Source organism: Eurosta solidaginis, chromosome X (assembly GCF_040869045.1).
Source record: "Eurosta solidaginis isolate ZX-2024a chromosome X, ASM4086904v1, whole genome shotgun sequence".
NCBI lineage: Eukaryota > Metazoa > Arthropoda > Insecta > Diptera > Tephritidae > Eurosta > Eurosta solidaginis.
In genome coordinates, this window is record NC_090324.1 from 122,417,963 (window position 1) to 122,427,976 (window position 10,014).

Below are 10,014 nucleotides of genomic sequence, written 5' to 3' on the forward strand. Positions count from 1 at the left end.
TGGTTGTACAGGTATAAAGGAATCGAGATAGATATAGACTTCCATATATCAAAATCATCAGTATCGAAAAAAAATTCGATTGAGCCATGTCCGTCCGTCCGTCCGTCCGTCCGTCTGTCCGTTAACACGATAACTTGAGTAAATTTTGAGGTGTCTTGATGAAATTTGGTATGTAGATTCCTGGGCACTCATGTCAGATCGCTATTTAAAATGAACGATATCGGACAATAACCAGGCCCACTTTTTCGATATCGAAAATTTCGAAAAATCGAAAAAGTGCGATAATTCATTACCAAATACTCATTAAGCGATGAAACTTGGTAGGTGAGTTGAGCTTATGACGCAGAATAGAAAACTAGTAAAATTTTGTACAATGGGCGTGGCACCGCCCACTTTTAAATGAAGGTAATTTAGAAGTTTTGCACGCTGTAATTTGGCAGTCGTTGAAGATATCATGATGAAATTTGGCAGAAACGTTACTCTTATTACTTTATGTCTGTTTAATAAAAATTAGCAAAATCGGAGAACGGCCACGCCCACTTTTTAAAAAAAAATTTTTTTTAATTCAAATTTTAAAAGAAAAGTTAATATCTTTACAGCATATAAGTAAATTATGCCAACATTCAACTCCAGTAATGATATGGTGCAACAAAATACAAAAATAAAAGAAAATTTCAAAATGGGCACGGCTCCGCCCTTTTTCATTTAATTTGTCTAGGATGCTTTTAATCCCATAAGTCGAACAAAAACTAACCAATCCTTGTGAAATTTGGTAGAGGCTTAGCTCCTAGTGTGATAACAGTTTTCTGTGAAAAAGGGCGAAATCGGTTGAAGCCACGCCCAGTTTTTATACACAGTCGACCGTCTGTCCTTCCGCTCAGCCGTTAACACGATAACTTGAGCAAAAATCGATATATCTTTACTAAACTCAGTTCACGTACTTATCTGAACTTACTTTGTATTGGTGTAAAAAATGGCCGAAATCCGACTATGACCACGCCCACTTTTTCGATATCGAAAATTTCGAAAAATGAAAAAAATGCCATAATTATATACCAAATACGAAAAAAGGAATGAAACATGGTAATTGTATTGGTCTATTGACGCAAAATATAACTTTAGAAAAAAACTTGGTAAAATGGGTGTGACACCTACCATATTAAGCAGAAGAAAATGAAAAAGTTTTGCAGAGCGAAATCAAAAGCCCTTGGAATCTTGGAAGGAATACTGTACGTGGTATTACGTATATAAATAAATTAGCGGTACCCGACAGATGATGTTCTGGATCACCCTGGTCCACATTTTGGTAGATATCTCGAAAACGCCTTCACATATACAACTAAGGGCCACTCCATTTTAAAACCCTCATTAATACCTTTAATTTGATACCCATATCCTACAAACACATTCTAGAGTCACCCCTGGTCCACCTTCATGTCGATATCTCGAAAACGCGTCCACCTATAGAACTAAGGCCCACGCCTTTTTATACCTTTCATGAAAATGAAATGGTATATTAATTTCGTCACGAAACCGAAAATTGTAAGTCCTTAAAGGAAAATAGATAGACCCACCATTAAGTATACCGAAATAATCAGGTTGAAGAGCTGAGTTGATTTAGCCATGTCCGTCTGTCCGTCTGTCTGTTTGTATGCAAACTAGTCCCTCAATTTTTGAGATATCTTGATAAAATTTGGTGAGCGGGTGTATTTGGGTGTCCGATTAGAAATTTTTCGGAACCGACCGGATCGGACCACTACAGCATATATCCTCCATACAACCGATTTTTCAGAAAAAGAGGATTTTTGTAATATCTTACCCAATTTAACAGATTGAAGCTTCAAACTTCACCATATACTTTCGTATATTGCACATATTGTTGCCTGAAAAAATTTATGAGATCGGTCGTATATATAGTATATATCCCCCACAACCGATTGTTCATATAAGGAACTTTTCGTAATTACTGCCCTATTTTAAGAGCTAGAGGCTTCAAATTTCAACGAATGCTTACGTATATAGCATATATTGTTGTCTGAAAAAATCATAAAGATCGGTGGTATATATAGTATATATATGGTTTTATATATAGTATATATATAGCATATATATATATATATATATTCGCAAATTTTAGCCCCATTTTAACAGCTAGAAGCTTCAAATTTCACCGAATACTTACGCATATAGCATATATTGTTGTCTGAAAAAATCATAGAGATCGGTTGTATATATAGTATATATCTCATACAACCGATTGTTCAGATAAGAAACTTTTCGCAATTTCTACCCCATTTTAAGAGCTAAGAGCTTAAAATTTCACGGATTGCTTACGTATATAGCATATATTGTTGTCTGAAAAAATCATATAGATCGGTGGTATATATAGTATATATCTCATACAACTGATTGTTCAGATAAGAAACTTTTCGCAATTTCTACCCCATTTTAATAGCTATAAGCTTCAAATTTCACTGATTGCTAACGTATACAGCATATATTGTTGTCTGAAAAAATCATAGACATCGGTTGTATATATAGTATATATCTCATACAACCGGTTGTTCAGATAAGAAACTTTTCGCAATTTCTACCCCATTTTAACAGCTATAAGCTTCAAATTTCACCGATTGCTTACGTATATAGTATGTATTGTTTTGTCAAAAAATCATAGAGATCGGTGATATATATAATATATATATGATGGTATATATAGTATATATATATAGTATATATATATATTTTTTTTACGATTTCGGCCCCATTTTAATAGATAGAAGCTTCAAATTTCACCAAATGCTTACGTGTATAGCATATATTGATGTCTCAAAAAATCATTGAGATCGGTGGTATACATAGTATATATCTCATACAACCGATTGTTCAGATAAGAAACTTTGCGCAATTTCTGCCCCGTTTTAACAGCTAGAAGCTTCAAATTTCACAAAATGCCTACGTATATAACATATATTGTTGTCTGAAAAAATCATAGAGATCGGTGGTATATATATTATATACTTCATATAAACTGTCATTTTGACCCCTTTTTTACGGCTAGAAGCTTCAAAATTCCTCAAATTTCATCAAATAGTTACGTTTACGTCATATATTTTTGAAATATGTGATTCGTAGTCATAGTTTTTACATGCAGACCACAAAAAACGTGAAGCTTTGCATCCTGACACAGATTACCTACCTATTTTTATACCTTTCATGAAAATGAAATGGTATATTAATTTCGTCACGAAACCGAAAATTGTAAGTCCTTAAAGGAAAATAGATAGACCCACCATTAAGTATACCGAAAGAATCAGGTTGAAGAGCTGAGTTGATTTAGCCATGTCCGTCTGTCTGTCTGTCCGTCTGTCTGTTTGTATGCAAACTAGTCTCTCAATTTTTGAGATATCTTGATAAAATTTGGTGAGCGGGTGTATTTGGGTGTCCGATTAGACATTTGTCGGAACCGACCGGATCGGACCACTATAGCATATATCCTCCATACAACCGATTTTTCAGAAAAAGAGGATTTTTGTAATATCTTACCCAATTTAACAGATTGAAGCTTCAAACTTCACCATATACTTTCGTATATTGCACATATTGTTGCCTGAAAAAATTTATGAGATCGGTCGTATATATAGTATATATCCCCCACAACCGATTGTTCAGATAAGGAACTTTTCGTAATTACTGCCCTATTTTAAGAGCTAGAGGCTTCAAATTTCAACGAATGCTTACATATATAGCATATATTGTTGTCTGAAAAAATCATAAAGATCGGTGGTATATATAGTATATATATGGTGGTATATATAGTATATATATATATATTTTCGCAAATTTTAGCCCCATTTTAACAGCTAGAAGCTTCACATTTCACCGAATACTTACGCATATAGCATATATTGTTGTCTGAAAAAATCATAGGGATCGGTTGTATATATAGTATATATCTCATACAACCGATTGTTCAGATAAGAAACTTTTCGCAATTTCTACCCCATTTTAACAGCTACAAGCTTCAAATTTCACCGATTGCTTACGTATATAGCATATATTGTTGTCTGAAAAAATCATAGAGATCGGTTGTATATATAGTATATATCTCATACAACCGATTGTTCAGATAAGAAACTTTTCGCAATTTCTACCCCATTTTAACAGCTAGAAGCTTCAAATTTCACAAAGTGCTTACGTATATAGTATATATTGTTGTCTGAAAAATCATAGAGATCGGTGGTATATATATTATATACTTCATATAAACTGTCATTTTGACCCCTTTTTTACGGCTAGAAGCTTCAAAATTCATCAAATTTCATCAAATAGTTACGTTTACGTCATATATTTTTGAAATACGTGATTCGTAGTCATAGTTTTTACATGCAGACCACAAAAAACGTGAAGCTATGCATCCTCACACAGATTACCTACCTATTTTTATACCTTTCATGAAAATGAAATGGTATATTAATTTCGTCACGAAACCGAAAATTGTAAGTCCTTAAAGGAGAATAGATAGACCCACCATTAAGTATACCGAAACAATCAGGTTGAAGAGCTGAGTTGATTTAGCCATGTCCGTCTGTCCGTCTGTCTGTTTGTATGCAAACTAGTCCCTCACTTTTTGAGATATCTTGATAAAATTTGGTGAGCAGGTGTATTTGGGTGTCCGCTTAGACATTTGTTGGAACCGACCGGATTGGACCACTATAGCATATATCCTCCATACAACCGATTTTTCAGAAAAAGAGGATTTTTGTAATATCTTACCCAATTTAACAGATTGAAGCTTCGAACTTCACCATATACTTTCGTATATTGCACATATTGTTGCCTGAAAAAATTTATGAGATCGGTCGTATATATATTATATATCCCCCACAACCGGTTGTTCAGATAAGGAACTTTTCGTAATTACTGCCCCATTTTAAGAGCTAAAGGCTTCAAATTTCAACGAATGCTTACATATATAGCATATATTGTTGTCTGAAAAAATCATAAAGATCGGTGGTATATATAGTATATATATGGTGGTATATATAGTATATATATATAGTATATATATATATATTTTCGCAAATTTTAGCCCCATTTTACCAGCTAGAAGCTTCAAATTTCACCGAATACTTACGCACATAGCATATATTGTTGTCTGAAAAAATCATAGAGATCGGTTGTATATATAGTATATATCTCATACAACCGATTGTTCAGATAAGAAACTTTTCGCAATTTCTACCCCATTTTAACAGCTATAAGCTTCAAATTTCACCGATTGCTTACGTATATAGCATATATTGTTGTCTGAAAAAATCATAGAGATCGGTTGTATATATAGTATATATCTCATACAACCGATTGTTCAGATAAGAAACTTTTCGCAATTTCTACCCCATTTTAACAGCTATAAGCTTCAAATTTCACTGATTGCTTACGTATATAGCATATATTGTTGTCTGAAAAAATCATAGACATCGTTTGTATATATAGTATATATCTCATACAACCGATTGTTCAGATAAGAAACTTTTCGCAATTTCTACCCCATTTTAACAGCTATAAGCTTCAAATTTCACCGATTGCTTACGTATATAGTATGTATTGTTTTGTCAAAAAATCATAGAGATCGGTCATATATATAATATATATATGATGGTATATATAGTATATATATATAGTATATATATATTTTTTTTACAATTTTAACAGCTAGAAGCTTCAAATTTCACCAAATGCTTACGTGTATAGCATATATTGATGTCTGAAAAAATCATTGAGATCGGTGGTATAAATAGTATATATCTCATACAACCGATTGTTCAGATAAGAAACTTTGCGCAATCTGTGCCCCGTTTTAACAGCTAGAAGCTTCAAATTTCACAAAATGCTTACGTATATAGCATATATTGTCGTCTGAAAAAATCATAGAGATCGGTGGTATATATATTATATACTTCATATAAACTGTCATTTTGACCCCTTTTTTACGGCTAGAAGCTTCAAAATTCATCAAATTTCATCAAATAGTTACGTTTACGTTATATATTTTTGAAATACGTGATTCGTAGTCACAGTTTTTACATGCAGACCACAAAAAACGTGAAGCTTTGCATCCTCACACAGATTACCTACCTATTTTTATACCTTTGATGAAAATGAAATGGTATATTAATTTCGTCACGAAACCGAAAATTGTAAGTCCTTAAGGAAAATAGATAGACCCACCATTAAGTATACCGAAATAATCAGGTTGAAGAGCTGAGTTGATTTAGCCATGTCCGTCTGTCCGTCTGTCTGTTTGTATGCAAACTAGTCCCTCAATTTTTGAGATATCTTGATTAAATTTGGTGAGCCGGTGTATTTGGGTGTCCGATTAGACATTTGTCGGAACCGGTCGGATCGGACCACTATAGCATATATCCTCCATACAACAGATTTTTCAGAAAAAGAGGATTTTTGTAATATCTTACCCAATTTAACAGATTGAAGCTTCAAACTTCACGATATATTTTCGTATATTGCACATATTGTTGCCTGAAAAAATTTATGTGATCGGTCGTATATATAGTATATATCCCCCACAACCGATTGTTCAGATAAGGAACTTTTCGTAATTACTGCCCTATTTTAAGAGCTAGAGGCTTCAAATTTCAACGAATGCTTACATATATAGCATATATTGTTGTCTGAAAAAATCATAAAGATCGGTGGTATATATAGTATATATATGGTGGTATATATAGTATATATATATATATATTTTCGCAAATTTTAGCCCCATTTTAACAGCTAGAAGCTTCAAATTTCACCGAATACTTACGCATATAGCATATATTGTTGTCTGAAAAAATCATAGAGATCGGTTGTATATATAGTATATATCTCATACAACCGATTGTTCAGATAAGAAACTTTTCGCAATTTCTACCCCATTTTAACAGCTATAAGCTTCAAGTTTCACCGATTGCTTACGTATATAGCATATATTGTTTTCTGAAAAAATCATAGAGGTCGGTTGTATATATAGTATATATCTCATACAACCGATTGTTCAGATAAGAAACTTTTCGCAATTTCTACCCCATTTAACAGCTATAAGCTTCAAATTTCACTGGTTGCTAACGTATATAGCATATATTGTTGTCTGAAAAAATCATAGACATCGGTTGTATATATAGTATATATCTCATACAACCGATTGTTCAGATAAGAAACTTTTCGCAATTTCTACCCCATTTTAACAGCTATAAGCTTCAAATTTCACTGATTGCTTACGTATATAGCATATATTGGCGGCCACCGTGGTGTGATGGTAGCGTGCTCCGCCTATCACACCGTATGCCCTGGGTTCAACTCCCGGGCAAAGCAACATCAAAATTTTAGAAATAAGATTTTTCAATTAGAAGAAAATTTTTCTAAGCGGGGTCGCCCCTCGGCAGTGTCTGGCAAGCGCTCCGATTGTATTTCTGCCATGAAAAGCTCTCAGTGAAAACTCGTCTGCCTTGCAGATGCCGTTCGGAGTCGGCATAAAACATGTAGGTCCCGTCCGGCCAATTTGTAGGGAAAAATCAAGAGGAGCACGACGCAAATTGGAAGAGAAGCTCGGCCTTAGATCTCTTCGGAGGTTATCGCGCCTTACATTTATTTTTTTATCTCATACAACCGATTGTTCAGATAAGAAACTTTTCGCAATTTCTACCCCATTTTAACAGCTATAAGCTTCAAATTTCACCGATTGCTTACGTATATAGCATATATTGTTGTCTGAAAAAATCATAGAGATCGGTTGTATATATAGTATATATCTCATACAACCGATTGTTCAGATAAGAAACTTTTCGCAATTTCTACCCCATTTTAACAGCTATAAGCTTCAAATTTCACTGATTGCTTACGTATATAGCATATATTGTTGTCTGAAAAAATCATAGACATCGGTTGTATATATAGTATATATCTCATACAACCGATTGTTCAGATAAGAAACTTTTCGCAATTTCTACCCCATTTTAACAGCTATAAGCTTCAAATTTCACCGATTGCTTGCGTATATAGTATGTATTGTTTTGTCAAAAAATCATAGAGATCGGTGATATATATAATATATATATGATGGTATATATAGTATATATATATAGTATATATATTTTTTTTTTACAATTTCGGCCCCATTTTAACAGCTAGAAGCTTCAAATTTCACCAAATGCTTACGTGTATAGCATATATTGATGTCTGAAAAAATCATTGAGATCGGTGGTATACATAGTATATATCTCATACAACCGATTGTTCAGATAAGAAACTTTGCGCAATTTCTGCCCCGTTTTAACAGCTAGAAGCTTCAAATTTCACAAAATGCTTACGTATATAGCATATATTGTTGTCTGAAAAAATCATAGAGATCGGTGTTATATATATTATATACTTCATATAAACTGTCATTTTGACCCCTTTTTTACGGCTAGAAGCTTCAAAATTCATCAAATTTCATCAAATAGTTACGTTTACGTTATATATTTTCGAAATTCGTGATTCGTAGTCATAGTTTTTACATGCAGACCACAAAAAACGTGAAGCTTTGCATCCTCACACAGATTACCTACCTATTTTTATACCATTGATGAAAATGAAATGGTATATTAATTTCGTCACGAAACCGAAAATTGTAAGTCCTTAAAGGAAAATAGATAGACCCACCATTAAGTATACCGAAATAATCAGGTTGAAGAGCTGAGTTGATTTAGCCATGTCCGTCTGTCCGTCTGTCTGTTTGTATGCAAACTAGTCCCTCAATTTTTGAGATATCTTGATTAAATTTGGTGAGCCGGTGTATTTGGGTGTCCGATTAGACATTTGTCGGAACCGATCGGATCGGACCACTATAGCATATATCCACCATACAACCGATTTTTCAGAAAAAGAGGATTTTTGTAATATCTTACCCAATTTAACAGATTGAAGCTTCAAACTTCACCATATACTTTCGTATATTGCACATATTGTTGCCTGAAAAAATTTATGAGATCGGTCGTATATATAGTATATATCCCCTGTTACCGACGAAAAAATATAATTATTTTGGGCCGCCCTAACTTCAATTTTACCATCAAAGCAGATCAGAAGATCAATAACACTGAGTATGTGCAAACAAATGTACATACCTACGAACACATGATATGGATATGCAATCCACCCTCTATTGCACTAATTCTATCATTCGCATCAACAAACATTGAACTTGCATTCTATTATACTTCATATACATTCATACGAACATTAATATTTTCTTTATACTAACATGTACATATGTATGTACATACATATGTTACTTCTTTTGTTAACTTCGTTATTGTTTAAGAGTTTTTTATGATAGAAACAGTAATAACATGGACTAACATATGAAAAGAAATCAGCCGATTTAACGGTAACATCACGCCAGTTTTAATATTCCTACTTTGGCATAAATACTAGCATTTTGCATATTTAGAGGACAGCTGTTCAAGTGAAGCTAAATAAACAAAATAGTTTTTAAGCGCCTCCGTCGCTACGGATCGCTAACAAAAGTTTTGTGTTTTATTTTCTGTAACAACTGAGTTGCGCCGACCGCAACATTTCTTAAAAACTATTTTGCACATAAATTTATATCTTTTCTAAAAACGTGTTTTAGTGCTATAAAAAGTATCTTTTCGATTCGGTAATTTTAAACACGATTTTTAAAACGCGAACATGCCAAATAAACGCGGTAAAAATTCGGTCTCTAATTGCCAAAGATGTGACGAAGTAGACAACGAGATGATGGTCCAGTGCGATACCTGCGACGCCTGGTTCCACTTCAGCTGTGTTGGAGTCGACAGCGATGTGGTTGACAGAAGTTGTGTTTGTGAACTGTGCGAGCAAATCAAGTCAGCAACTAATACGAAACCGGCAGCATCTTCATCACCATCAATCAACAACAATGGAAATGTGCATTTTCTAAGAGTTGGTTCTAATAATACTCAACAACAGGCGTCA